General features: G+C 45.5%; 7 non-coding genes across 7 annotated transcripts; all 7 read left to right on the plus strand.

Annotated features, from left to right (window-relative positions):
- Nucleotides 1–292: 292 nt before the first annotated feature.
- On the plus strand, nucleotides 293–364 carry TRNAG-UCC (transfer RNA glycine (anticodon UCC)). Its single transcript has one exon. It is a non-coding gene; the product is annotated as a tRNA-Gly (tRNA).
- A 1,511-nt stretch (nucleotides 365–1,875) lies between these two features.
- On the plus strand, nucleotides 1,876–1,947 carry TRNAG-UCC (transfer RNA glycine (anticodon UCC)). The gene has a single exon. It is a non-coding gene; the product is annotated as a tRNA-Gly (tRNA).
- A 1,499-nt stretch (nucleotides 1,948–3,446) lies between these two features.
- TRNAG-UCC (transfer RNA glycine (anticodon UCC)) lies at nucleotides 3,447–3,518 on the plus strand. Its single transcript has one exon. It is a non-coding gene; the product is annotated as a tRNA-Gly (tRNA).
- A 1,521-nt stretch (nucleotides 3,519–5,039) lies between these two features.
- TRNAG-UCC (transfer RNA glycine (anticodon UCC)) lies at nucleotides 5,040–5,111 on the plus strand. Its single transcript has one exon. It is a non-coding gene; the product is annotated as a tRNA-Gly (tRNA).
- A 3,071-nt stretch (nucleotides 5,112–8,182) lies between these two features.
- Nucleotides 8,183–8,254, plus strand: TRNAG-UCC (transfer RNA glycine (anticodon UCC)). Its single transcript has one exon. It is a non-coding gene; the product is annotated as a tRNA-Gly (tRNA).
- Nucleotides 8,255–9,764: 1,510 nt separating this feature from the next.
- Nucleotides 9,765–9,836, plus strand: TRNAG-UCC (transfer RNA glycine (anticodon UCC)). Its single transcript has one exon. It is a non-coding gene; the product is annotated as a tRNA-Gly (tRNA).
- A 3,092-nt stretch (nucleotides 9,837–12,928) lies between these two features.
- Nucleotides 12,929–13,000, plus strand: TRNAG-UCC (transfer RNA glycine (anticodon UCC)). The gene has a single exon. It is a non-coding gene; the product is annotated as a tRNA-Gly (tRNA).
- Nucleotides 13,001–14,561: the final 1,561 nt, after the last annotated feature.

Below are 14,561 nucleotides of genomic sequence, written 5' to 3' on the forward strand. Positions count from 1 at the left end.
TGCTTTTATCAATCTCCTATGCATTTCATGGAATTTACTCCCTTTCTCTTCGCTGCTTTGCTTCCGATGCTGCCCATATGCTCATTTCCACTATTTGTACTGCTGCTTTCCATTTCTTCTCTTCTGCACAGCTTTATCCTTGGTTTCAATCCCCAGTTCTTTACCCTCTGCAAGACAATTTCTACTGCTTTTCATGTTGGTATCCACACCAAATGCACCATTGGAACCGGTGCAAGATTGCCACTGCACTCGGCGTTGTAACATCTGGAACCTAGAGGACACACATCAGAGGGCGTTGGTGGTATAGTGGTGAGCATAGCTGCCTTCCAAGCAGTTGACCTGGGTTCGATTCCCGGCCAACGCAGTGCAAATATTTATATATTCTCCAAGCAGGATATATTTTAATGCAACATGTCACAAAACTGAAATATCAGAAACAGAATAATCAGCCGTTATATAAAAAAATAATCAAACACGTAGGTAGACATCTCGATCGCCTCATCTGCTACATTCATTGTCCCAATATATGCTATTTTCCATAAAGCACTCACCACTCACATGTGCTGATAATAAATATTTTGCTGGGGGCAGGCAATGAATGGGCTGAGCCCCGACCAGAAATTATAACCCCAGCATCCCTATGTTAAAAAGCATTTCTAGGCGATATCTAGCCTCTGAAAATAATAGGCAAGATCCACCGATAAATCTGGCAAAAGTCCCCAAGATTTTGTGCATACTTGTGTTCTCACCTGAATGCAGCACCACCTTGTAACCATCGGATGTAACTGCGGCTCACAAAAATGTTTTATCAGAGGGCAAGTTGAGAGGACTCCAAGTGGCAGATTTCCACGGAAAGAGCCTCTCACTGCAGCAGGAAGGTTGGATACTTCAAATTGGCATAGTTTCCTGTCCAGCGTCCTCTCACGTCCCGAACGCTCCCAAACCCTCAAAAGCCTCGCACTCACCGGGTAGATCTCTGGCTCCCAGGTAAAGCCAAATCCTGAGTATGCTAGTGCTAGGATCACAGAGAAAGGACAGGGACAGAGAGCTGCTGTCTTGGTAAAGGCCTGAAACGGCTAATTCCTAAGAGGGTCTGCACTTTCAGTTATGACTGACTGTGAGTGGGGAAGATGAAGATTTTCTGTACCCAGCATACCTTGCGATGTGCTTAGGCAAATGAGGAGAGAGCCCCACCAATCCCTTGCCACTCCGCTGAAAGCTCCTCCTCTGCATAAAGAGAGCACTTTCACAAGGGAGCAGAGTGGCGCAGCAGAAGCGTGCTGGGCCCATAACCCAGAGGTCGATGGATCGAAACCATCCTCTGCTAATATTGCTTGATTTTTCTTCCTAGGACTAATCTGTCATTTCCACCCTGCCAGCAAGGAAAAGCGCAGGCTTGTGCTAGCTATGTGAGAAAAGACTTCTCAACTATCTGTCTCTGCTGTAAATCAAGAGAGTGATCGTCAAAGGATCAACCCTATACTTTGAAAGTAAAGATACCCAATTAGAAGCATAAATGACAGGTGGGACCTTCACACGTTTTTCGGGGGCATGCTTTGAATTTAATTCTTCCCTTTTTGTTCTGCTTTTATCAATCTCCTATGCATTTCATGGAATTTACTCCCTTTCTCTTCGCTGCTTTGCTTCCGATGCTGCCCATATGCTCATTTCCACTATTTGTACTGCTGCTTTCCATTTCTTCTCTTCTGCACAGCTTTATCCTTGGTTTCAATCCCCAGTTCTTTACCCTCTGCAAGACAATTTCTACAGCTTTTCATGTTGGTATCCACACCAAATGCACCATTGGAACCGGTGCAAGATTGCCACTGCACTCGGCATTGTAACATCTGGAACCTAGAGGACACACATCAGAGGGCGTTGGTGGTATAGTGGTGAGCATAGCTGCCTTCCAAGCAGTTGACCCGGGTTCGATTCCCGGCCAACGCAGTGCAAATATTTATATATTCTCCAAGCAGGATATATTTTAATGCAACATGTCACAAAACTGAAATATCAGAAACAGAACAATCAGCCGTTATATAAAAAAATAATCAAACACGTAGGTAGACATCTCGATCGCCTCATCTGCTACATTCATTGTCCCAATATATGCTATTTTCCATAAAGCACTCACCACTCACATGTGCTGATAATAAATATTTTGCTGGGGGCAGGCAATGAAAGGGCTGAGCCCCGACCAGAAATTATAACCCCAGCATCCCTATGTTAAAAAGCATTTCTAGGCGATATCTAGCCTCTGAAAATAATAGGCAAGATCCACCGATAAATCTGGCAAAAGTCCCCAAGATTTTGTGCATACTTGTGTTCTCACCTGAATGCAGCGCCACCTTGTAACCATCGGATGTAACTGCGGCTCAGAAAAATGTTTTATCAGAGGGCAAGTTGAGAGGACTCCAAGTGGCAAATTTCCACGGAAAGAGCCTCTCACTGCAGCAGGAAGGTTGGATACTTCAAATTGGCATAGTTTCCTGTCCAGCGTCCTGAACGCTCCCAAACGCTCAAAAGCCTCCCCTCACCGGGTAGATATCTGGCTCCCAGGTAAAGCCAAATCCTGAGTATGCTAGTGCTAGGATCACAGAGAAAGGACAGGGACAGAGAGCTGCTGTCTTGGTAAAGGCCTGAAACGGCTAATTCCTAAGAGGGTCTGCACTTTCAGTTATGACTGACTGTGAGTGGGGAAGATGAAGATTTTCTGTACCCAGCATACCTTGCGATGTGCTTAGGCAAATGAGGAGAGAGCCCCACCAATCCCTTGCCACTCCGCTGAAAGCTCCTCCTCTGCATAAAGAGAGCACTTTCACAAGGGAGCAGAGTGGCGCAGCGGAAGCGTGCTGGGCCCATAACCCAGAGGTCGATGGATCGAAACCATCCTCTGCTAATATTGCTTGATTTTTCTTCCTAGGACTAATCTGTCATTTCCACCCTGCCAGCAAGGAAAAGCGCAGGCTTGTGCTAGCTATGTGAGAAAAGACTTCTCAACTATCTGTCTCTGCTGTAAATCAAGAGAGTGATCGTCAAAGGATCAACCCTATACTTTGAAAGTAAAGATACCCAATTAGAAGCATAAATGACAGGTGGGACCTTCACACGTTTTTCGGGGCATGCTTTGAATTTAATTCTTCCCTTTTTGTTCTGCTTTTATCAATCTCCTATGCATTTCATGGAATTTACTCCCTTTCTCTTCGCTGCTTTGCTTCCGATGCTGCCCATATGCTCATTTCCACTATTTGTACTGCTGCTTTCCATTTCTTCTCTTCTGCACAGCTTTATCCTTGGTTTCAATCCCCAGTTCTTTACCCTCTGCAAGACAATTTCTACTGCTTTTCATGTTGGTATCCACACCAAATGCACCATTGGAACCGGTGCAAGATTGCCACTGCACTCGGCGTTGTAACATCTGGAACCTAGAGGACACACATCAGAGGGCGTTGGTGGTATAGTGGTGAGCATAGCTGCCTTCCAAGCAGTTGACCCGGGTTCGATTCCCGGCCAACGCAGTGCAAATATTTATATATTCTCCAAGCAGGATATATTTTAATGCAACATGTCACAAAACTGAAATATCAGAAACAGAATAATCAGCCGTTATATAAAAAAATAATCAAACACGTAGGTAGACATCTCGATCGCCTCATCTGCTACATTCATTGTCCCAATATATGCTATTTTCCATAAAGCACTCACCACTCACATGTGCTGATAATAAATATTTTGCTGGGGGCAGGCAATGAAAGGGCTGAGCCCCGACCAGACATTATAACCCCAGCATCCCTATGTTAAAAAGCATTTCTAGGCGATATCTAGCCTCTGAAAATAATAGGCAAGATCCACCGATAAATCTGGCAAAAGTCCCCAAGATTTTGTGCATACTTGTGCTCTCACCTGAATGCAGCGCCACCTTGTAACCATCGGATGTAACTGCGGCTCAGAAAAATGTTTTATCAGAGGGCAAGTTGAGAGGACTCCAAGTGGCAGATTTCCACGGAAAGAGCCTCTCACTGCAGCAGGAAGGTTGGATACTTGAAATTGGCATAGTTTCCTGTCCAGCGTCCTCTCACGTCCCGAACGCTCCCAAACGCTCAAAAGCCTCACACCGGGCAAGCCCTCATCGGGTAGATCTCTGGCTCCCAGGTAAAGCCAAATCCTGAGTATGCTAGTGCTAGGATCACAGAGAAAGGACAGGGACAGAGAGCTGCTGTCTTGGTAAAGGCCTGAAACGGCTAATTCCTAAGAGGGTCTGCACTTTCAGTTATGACTGACTGTGAGTGGGGAAGATGAAGATTTTCTGTACCCAGCATACCTTGCGATGTGCTTAGGCAAATGAGGAGAGAGCCCCACCAATCCCTTGCCACTCCGCTGAAAGCTCCTCCTCTGCATAAAGAGAGCACTTTCACAAGGGAGCAGAGTGGCGCAGCGGAAGCGTGCTGGGCCCATAACCCAGAGGTCGATGGATCGAAACCATCCTCTGCTAATATTGCTTGATTTTTCTTCCTAGGACTAATCTGTCATTTCCACCCTGCCAGCAAGGAAAAGCGCAGGCTTGTGCTAGCTATGTGAGAAAAGACTTCTCAACTATCTGTCTCTGCTGTAAATCAAGAGAGTGATCGTCAAAGGATCAACCCTATACTTTGAAAGTAAAGATACCCAATTAGAAGCATAAATGACAGGTGGGACCTTCACACGTTTTTCGGGGCATGCTTTGAATTTAATTCTTCCCTTTTTGTTCTGCTTTTATCAATCTCCTATGCATTTCATGGAATTTACTCCCTTTCTCTTCGCTGCTTTGCTTCCGATGCTGCCCATATGCTCATTTCCACTATTTGTACTGCTGCTTTCCATTTCTTCTCTTCTGCACAGCTTTATCCTTGGTTTCAATCCCCAGTTCTTTACCCTCTGCAAGACAATTTCTACAGCTTTTCATGTTGGTATCCACACCAAATGCACCATTGGAACCGGTGCAAGATTGCCACTGCACTCGGCGTTGTAACATCTGGAACCTAGAGGACACACATCAGAGGGTGTTGGTGGTATAGTGGTGAGCATAGCTGCCTTCCAAGCAGTTGACCCGGGTTCGATTCCCGGCCAACGCAGTGCAAATATTTATATATTCTCCAAGCAGGATATATTTTAATGCAACATGTCACAAAACTGAAATATCAGAAACAGAATAATCAGCCGTTATATAAAAAAATAAACAAACACGTAGGTAGACATCTCGATCGCCTCATCTGCTACATTCATTGTTCCAATTTATGCTATTTTCCATAAAGCACTCACCACTCACATGTGCTGATAATAAATATTTTGCTGGGGGCAGGCAATGAAAGGGCTGAGCCCCGACCAGACATTATAAACCCAGCATCCCTATTTTAAAAAGCATTTCTAGGCGATATCTAGCCTCTGAAAATATTAGGCAAGATCCACCGATAAATCTGGCAAAAGTCCCCAAGATTTAGTGCATACTTGTGCTCTCACCTGAATGCAGCGCCACCTTGTAACCATCGGATGTAACTGCGGCTCAGAAAAATGTTTTATCAGAGGGCAAGTTGAGAGGACTCCAAGTGGCAGATTTCCACGGAAAGAGCCTCTCGCTGCAGCAGGAAGGTTGGATACTTCAAATTGGCATAGTTTCCTGTCCAGCGTCCTCTCACGTCCCAAACGCTCAAAAGCCTCGCCCTCACCGGGTAGATCTCTGGCTCCCAGGTAAAGCCAAATCCTGAGTATGCTAGTGCTAGGATCACAGAGAAAGGACAGGGACAGAGAGCTGCTGTCTTGGTAAAGGCCTGAAACGGCTAATTCCTAAGAGGGTCTGCACTTTCAGTTATGACTGACTGTGAGTGGGGAAGATGAAGATTTTCTGTACCCAGCATACCTTGCGATGTGCTTAGGCAAATGAGGAGAGAGCCCCACCAATCCCTTGCCACTCCGCTGAAAGCTCCTCCTCTGCATAAAGAGAGCACTTTCACAAGGGAGCAGAGTGGCGCAGCAGAAGCGTGCTGGGCCCATAACCCAGAGGTCGATGGATCGAAACCATCCTCTGCTAATATTGCTTGATTTTTCTTCCTAGGACTAATCTGTCATTTCCACCCTGCCAGCAAGGAAAAGCGCAGGCTTGTGCTAGCTATGTGAGAAAAGACTTCTCAACTATCTGTCTCTGCTGTAAATCAAGAGAGTGATCGTCAAAGGATCAACCCTATACTTTGAAAGTAAAGATACCCAATTAGAAGCATAAATGACAGGTGGGACCTTCACACGTTTTTCGGGGCATGCTTTGAATTTAATTCTTCCCTTTTTGTTCTGCTTTTATCAATCTCCTATGCATTTCATGGAATTTACTCCCTTTCTCTTCGCTGCTTTGCTTCCGATGCTGCCCATATGCTCATTTCCACTATTTGTACTGCTGCTTTCCATTTCTTCTCTTCTGCACAGCTTTATCCTTGGTTTCAATCCCCAGTTCTTTACCCTCTGCAAGACAATTTCTACAGCTTTTCATGTTGGTATCCACACCAAATGCACCATTGGAACCGGTGCAAGATTGCCACTGCACTCGGCATTGTAACATCTGGAACCTAGAGGACACACATCAGAAGGCGTTGGTGGTATAGTGGTGAGCATAGCTGCCTTCCAAGCAGTTGACCCGGGTTCGATTCCTGGCCAACGCAGTGCAAATATTTATATATTCTCCAAGCAGGATATATTTTAATGCAACATGTCACAAAACTGAAATATCAGAAACAGAACAATCAGCCGTTATATAAAAAAATAATCAAACACGTAGGTAGACATCTCGATCGCCTCATCTGCTACATTCATTGTCCCAATATGTGCTATTTTCCATAAAGCACTCACCACTCACATGTGCTGATAATAAATATTTTGCTGGGGGCAGGCAATGAAAGGGCTGAGCCCCGACCAGAAATTATAACCCCAGCATCCCTATGTTAAAAAGCATTTCTAGGCGATATCTAGCCTCTGAAAATAATAGGCAAGATCCACCGATAAATCTGGCAAAAGTCTCCAAGATTTTGTGCATACTTGTGTTCTCACCTGAATGCAGCGCCACCTTGTAACCATCGGATGTAACTGCGGCTCAGAAAAATGTTTTATCAGAGGGCAAGTTGAGAGGACTCCAAGTGGCAGATTTCCACGGAAAGAGCCTCTCACTGCAGCAGGAAGGTTGGATACTTCAAATTGGCATAGTTTCCTGTCCAGCGTCCTGAACTCTCCCAAACGCTCAAACGCCTCCCCTCACCGGGTAGATATCTGGCTCCCAGGTAAAGCCAAATCCTGAGTATGCTAGTGCTAGGATCACAGAGAAAGGACAGGGACAGAGAGCTGCTGTCTTGGTAAAGGCCTGAAACGGCTAATTCCTAAGAGGGTCTGCACTTTCAGTTATGACTGACTGTGAGTGGGGAAGATGAAGATTTTCTGTACCCAGCATACCTTGCGATGTGCTTAGGCAAATGAGGAGAGAGCCCCACCAATCCCTTGCCACTCCGCTGAAAGCTCCTCCTCTGCATAAAGAGAGCACTTTCACAAGGGAGCAGAGTGGCGCAGCGGAAGCGTGCTGGGCCCATAACCCAGAGGTCGATGGATCGAAACCATCCTCTGCTAATATTGCTTGATTTTTCTTCCTAGGACTAATCTGTCATTTCCACCCTGCCAGCAAGGAAAAGCGCAGGCTTGTGCTAGCTATGTGAGAAAAGACTTCTCAACTATCTGTCTCTGCTGTAAATCAAGAGAGTGATCGTCAAAGGATCAACCCTATACTTTGAAAGTAAAGATACCCAATTAGAAGCATAAATGACAGGTGGGACCTTCACACGTTTTTCGGGGCATGCTTTGAATTTAATTCTTCCCTTTTTGTTCTGCTTTTATCAATCTCCTATGCATTTCATGGAATTTACTCCCTTTCTCTTCGCTGCTTTGCTTCCGATGCTGCCCATATGCTCATTTCCACTATTTGTACTGCTGCTTTCCATTTCTTCTCTTCTGCACAGCTTTATCCTTGGTTTCAATCCCCAGTTCTTTACCCTCTGCAAGACAATTTCTACAGCTTTTCATGTTGGTATCCACACCAAATGCACCATTGGAACCGGTGCAAGATTGCCACTGCACTCGGCATTGTAACATCTGGAACCTAGAGGACACACATCAGAGGGCGTTGGTGGTATAGTGGTGAGCATAGCTGCCTTCCAAGCAGTTGACCCGGGTTCGATTCCCGGCCAACGCAGTGCAAATATTTATATATTCTCCAAGCAGGATATATTTTAATGCAACATGTCACAAAACTGAAATATCAGAAACAGAATAATCAGCCGTTATATAAAAAAATAATCAAACACGTAGGTAGACATCTCGATCGCCTCATCTGCTACATTCATTGTCCCAATATATGCTATTTTCCATAAAGCACTCACCACTCACATGTGCTGATAATAAATATTTTGCTGGGGGCAGGCAATGAAAGGGCTGAGCCCCGACCAGAAATTATAACCCCAGCATCCCTATGTTAAAAAGCATTTCTAGGCGATATCTAGCCTCTGAAAATAATAGGCAAGATCCACCGATAAATCTGGCAAAACTCCCCAAGATTTTGTGCATACTTGTGTTCTCACCTGAATGCAGCGCCACCTTGTAACCATCGGATGTAACTGCGGCTCAGAAAAATGTTTTATCAGAGGGCAAGTTGAGAGGACTCCAAGTGGCAGATTTCCACGGAAAGAGCCTCTCACTGCAGCAGGAAGGTTGGATACTTCAAATTGGCATAGTTTCCTGTCCAGCGTCCTCTCACGTCCCGAACGCTCCCAAACGCTCAAAAGCCTCGCCCTCACCGGGTAGATATCTGGCTCCCAGGTAAAGCCAAATCCTGAGTATGCTAGTGCTAGGATCACAGAGAAAGGACAGGGACAGAGAGCTGCTGTATTGGTAAAGGCCTGAAACGGCTAATTCCTAAGAGGGTCTGCACTTTCAGTTATGACTGACTGTGAGTGGGGAAGATGAAGATTTTCTGTACCCAGCATACCTTGCGATGTGCTTAGGCAAATGAGGAGAGAGCCCCACCAATCCCTTGCCACTCCGCTGAAAGCTCCTCCTCTGCATAAAGAGAGCACTTTCACAAGAGAGCAGAGTGGCGCAGCGGAAGCGTGCTGGGCCCATAACCCAGAGGTCGATGGATCGAAACCATCCTCTGCTAATATTGCTTGATTTTTCTTCCTAGGACTAATCTGTCATTTCCACCCTGCCAGCAAGGAAAAGCGCAGGCTTGTGCTAGCTATGTGAGAAAAGACTTCTCAACTATCTGTCTCTGCTGTAAATCAAGAGAGTGATCGTGAAAGGATCAACCCTATACTTTGAAAGTAAAGATACCCAATTAGAAGCATAAATGACAGGTGGGACCTTCACACGTTTTTCGGGGCATGCTTTGAATTTCATTCTTCCCTTTTTGTTCTGCTTTTATCAATCTGCTATGCATTTCATGGAATTTACTCCCTTACTCTTCGCTGCTTTGCTTCCGATGCTGCCCATATGCTCATTTCCACTATTTGTACTGCTGCTTTCCATTTCTTCTCTTCTGCACAGCTTTTTCCTTGATTTCAATCCCCAGTTCTTTACCCTCTGCAAGACAATTTCTACTGCTTTTCATGTTGGTATCCACACCAAATGCACCATTGGAACCGGTGCAAGATTGCCACTGCACTCGGCGTTGTAACATCTGGAACCTAGAGGACACACATCAGAGGGCGTTGGTGGTATAGTGGTGAGCATAGCTGCCTTCCAAGCAGTTGACCTGGGTTCGATTCCCGGCCAACGCAGTGCAAATATTTATATATTCTCCAAGCAGGATATATTTTAATGCAACATGTCACAAAACTGAAATATCAGAAACAGAATAATCAGCCGTTATATAAAAAAATAATCAAACACGTAGGTAGACATCTCGATCGCCTCATCTGCTACATTCATTGTCCCAATATATGCTATTTTCCATAAAGCACTCACCACTCACATGTGCTGATAATAAATATTTTGCTGGGGGCAGGCAATGAATGGGCTGAGCCCCGACCAGAAATTATAACCCCAGCATCCCTATGTTAAAAAGCATTTCTAGGCGATATCTAGCCTCTGAAAATAATAGGCAAGATCCACCGATAAATCTGGCAAAAGTCCCCAAGATTTTGTGCATACTTGTGTTCTCACCTGAATGCAGCGCCACCTTGTAACCATCGGATGTAACTGCGGCTCACAAAAATGTTTTATCAGAGGGCAAGTTGAGAGGACTCCAAGTGGCAGATTTCCACGGAAAGAGCCTCTCACTGCAGCAGGAAGGTTGGATACTTCAAATTGGCATAGTTTCCTGTCCAGCGTCCTCTCACGTCCCGAACGCTCCCAAACGCTCAAAAGCCTCGCACTCACCGGGTAGATCTCTGGCTCCCAGGTAATTCCAAATACTGAGTATGCTAGTGCTAGGATCACAGAGAAAGGACAGGGACAGAGAGCTGCTGTCTTGGTAAAGGCCTGAAACGGCTAATTCCTAAAAGGGTCTGCACTTTCAGTTATGACTGACTGTGAGTGGGGAAGATGAAGATTTTCTGTACCCAGCATACCTTGCGATGTGCTTAGGCAAATGAGGAGAGAGCCCCACCAATCCCTTGCCACTCCGCTGAAAGCTCCTCCTCTGCATAAAGAGAGCACTTTCACAAGGGAGCAGAGTGGCGCAGCGGAAGCGTGCTGGGCCCATAACCCAGAGGTCGATGGATCGAAACCATCCTCTGCTAATATTGCTTGATTTTTCTTCCTAGGACTAATCTGTCATTTCCACCCTGCCAGCAAGGAAAAGCGCAGGCTTGTGCTAGCTATGTGAGAAAAGACTTCTCAACTATCTGTCTCTGCTGTAAATCAAGAGAGTGATCGTCAAAGGATCAACCCTATACTTTGAAAGTAAAGATACCCAATTAGAAGCATAAATGACAGGTGGGACCTTCACACGTTTTTCGGGGCATGCTTTGAATTTAATTCTTCCCTTTTTGTTCTGCTTTTATCAATCTCCTATGCATTTCATGGAATTTACTCCCTTTCTCTTCGCTGCTTTGCTTCCGATGCTGCCCATATGCTCATTTCCACTATTTGTACTGCTGCTTTCCATTTCTTCTCTTCTGCACAGCTTTATCCTTGGTTTCAATCCCCAGTTCTTTACCCTCTGCAAGACAATTTCTACTGCTTTTCATGTTGGTTTCCACACCAAATGCACCATTGGAACCGGTGCAAGATTGCCACTGCACTCGGCGTTGTACCATCTGGAACCTGGAGCATACACATCAGAGGGCGTTGGTGGTATAGTGGTGAGCATAGCTGCCTTCCAAGCAGTTGACCCGGGTTCGATTCCCAGCCAACGCAGTGCAAATATTTATATATTCTCCAAGCAGGATATATTTTAATGCAACATGTCACAAAACTGAAATATCAGAAACAGAATATTCAGCCGTTATATAAAAAAATAAACAAACACGTAGGAAGACATCTCGATCGCCTCATCTGCTACATTCATTGTCCCAATATATGCTATTTTCCATAAAGCACTCACCACTCACATGTGCTGATAATAAATATTTTGCTGGGGGCAGGCAATGAAAGGGCTGAGCCCCGACCAGACATTATAACCCCAGCATCCCTATGTTAAAAAGCATTTCTAGGCGATATCTAGCCTCTGAAAATAATAGGCAAGATCCACCGATAAATCTGGCAAAAGTCCCCAAGATTTTTTGCATACTTGTGCTCTCACCTGAATGCAGCGCCACCTTGTAACCATCGGATGTAACTGCGGCTCAGAAAAATGTTTTATCAGAGGGCAAGTTGAGAGGACTCCAAGTGGCAGATTTCCACGGAAAGAGCCTCTCGCTGCAGCAGGAAGGTTGGATACTTCAAATTGGCATAGTTTCCAGTCCAGCGTCCTCTCACGTCCCGAACGCTCCCAAACGCTCAAAAGCCTCGCCCTCACCGGGTAGATCTCTGGCTCCCAGGTAAAGCCAAATCCTGAGTATGCTAGTGCTAGGATCACAGAGAAAGGACAGGGACAGAGAGCTGCTGTCTTGGTAAAGGCCTGAAACGGCTAATTCCTAAGAGGGTCTGCACTTTCAATTATGACTGACTGTGAGTGGGGAAGATGAAGATTTTCTGTACCCAGCATACCTTGCGATGTGCTTAGGCAAATGAGGAGAGAGCCCCACCAATCCCTTGCCACTCCGCTGAAAGCTCCTTCTCTGCATAAAGAGTGCACTTTCACAAGGGAGCAGAGTGGCGCAGCGGAAGCGTGCTGGGCCCATAACCCAGAGGTCGATGGATCGAAACCATCCTCTGCTAATATTGCTTGATTTTTCTTCCTAGGACTAATCTGTCATTTCCACCCTGCCAGCAAGGAAAAGCGCAGGCTTGTGCTAGCTATGTGAGAAAAGACTTCTCAACTATCTGTCTCTGCTGTAAATCAAGAGAGTGATCGTCAAAGGATCAACCCTATACTTTGAAAGTAAAGATACCCAATTAGAAGCATAAATGACAGGTGGGACCTTCACACGTTTTTCGGGGCATGCTTTGAATTTAATTCTTCCCTTTTTGTTCTGCTTTTATCAATCTCCTATGCATTTCATGGAATTTACTCCCTTTCTCTTCGCTGCTTTGCTTCCGATGCTGCCCATATGCTCATTTCCACTATTTGTACTGCTGCTCTCCATTTCTTCTCTTCTGCACAGCTTTGTCCTTGGTTTCAATCCCCAGTTCTTTACCCTCTGCAAGACAATTTCTACTGCTTTTCATGTTGGTATCCACACCAAATGCACCATTGGAACCGGTGCAAGATTGCCACTGCACTCGGCGTTGTAACATCTGGAACCTAGAGGACACACATCAGAGGGCGTTGGTGGTATAGTGGTGAGCATAGCTGCCTTCCAAGCAGTTGACCCGGGTTCGATTCCCGGCCAACGCAGTGCAAATATTTATATATTCTCCAAGCAGGATATATTTTAATGCAACATGTCACAAAACTGAAATATCAGAAACAGAATAATCAGCCGTTATATAAAAAAATAAACAAACACGTAGGTAGACATCTCGATCGCCTCATCTGCTACATTCATTGTCCCAATATATGCTATTTTCCATAAAGCACTCACCACTCACATGTGCTGATAATAAATATTTTGAAGGGGGGCAGGCAATGAAAGGGCTGAGCCCCGACCAGACATTATAAACCCAGCATCCCTATTTTAAAAAGCATTTCTAGGCGATATCTAGCCTCTGAAAATAATAGGCAAGATCCACCGATAAATCTGGCAAAAGTCCCCAAGATTGAGTGCATACTTGTGCTCTCACCTGAATGCAGCGCCACCTTGTAACCATCGGATGTAACTGCGGCTCAGAAAAATGTTTTATCAGAGGGCAAGTTGAGAGGACTCCAAGTGGCAGATTTCCACGGAAAGAGCCTCTCGCTGCAGCAGGAAGGTTGGATACTTCAAATTGGCATAGTTTCCTGTCCAGCGTCCTCTCACGTCCCAAACGCTCAAAAGCCTCACACCGGGCAAGCCCTCACCGGGTAGATCTCTGGCTCCCAGGTAAAGCCAAATCCTGAGTATGCTAGTGCTAGGATCACAGAGAAAGGACAGGGACAGAGAGCTGCTGTCTTGGTAAAGGCCTGAAACGGCTAATTCCTAAGAGGGTCTGCACTTTCAGTTATGACTGACTGTGAGTGGGGAAGATGAAGATTTTCTGTACCCAGCATACCTTGCGATGTGCTTAGGCAAATGAGGAGAGAGCCCCACCAATCTCTTGCCACTCCGCTGAAAGCTCCTCTGCTGCATAAAGAGAGCACTTTCACAAGGGAGCAGAGTGGCGCAGCGGAAGCGTGCTGGGCCCATAACCCAGAGGTCGATGGATCGAAACCATCCTCTGCTAATATTGCTTGATTTTTCTTCCTAGGACTAATCTGTCATTTCCACCCTGCCAGCAAGGAAAAGCGCAGGCTTGTGCTAGCTATGTGAGAAAAGACTTCTCAACTATCTGTCTCTGCTGTAAATCAAGAGAGTGATCGTCAAAGGATCAACCCTATACTTTGAAAGTAAAGATACCCAATTAGAAGCATAAATGACAGGTGGGACCTTCACACATTTTTCGGGGCATGCTTTGAATTTCATTCTTCCCTTTTTGTTCTGCTTTTATCAATCTCCTATGCATTTCATGGAATTTACTCCCTTTCTCTTCGCTGCTTTGCTTCCGATGCTGCCCATATGCTCCTTTCCACTATTTGTACTACTGCTTTCCATTTCTTCTCTTCTGCACAGCTTTGTCCTTGGTTTCAATCCCCAGTTCTTTACCCTCTGCAAGACAATTTCTACTGCTTTTCATGTTGGTATCCACACCAAATGCACCATTGGAACCGGTGCAAGATTGCCACTGCACTCGGCGTTGTAACATCTGGAACCTAGAGGAAACACATCAGAGGGCGTTGGTGGTATAGTGGTGAGCATAGCTGCCTTCCAAGCAGTTGACCC

This window comes from Triturus cristatus, chromosome 11 (assembly GCF_964204655.1).
Source record: "Triturus cristatus chromosome 11, aTriCri1.1, whole genome shotgun sequence".
NCBI lineage: Eukaryota > Metazoa > Chordata > Amphibia > Caudata > Salamandridae > Triturus > Triturus cristatus.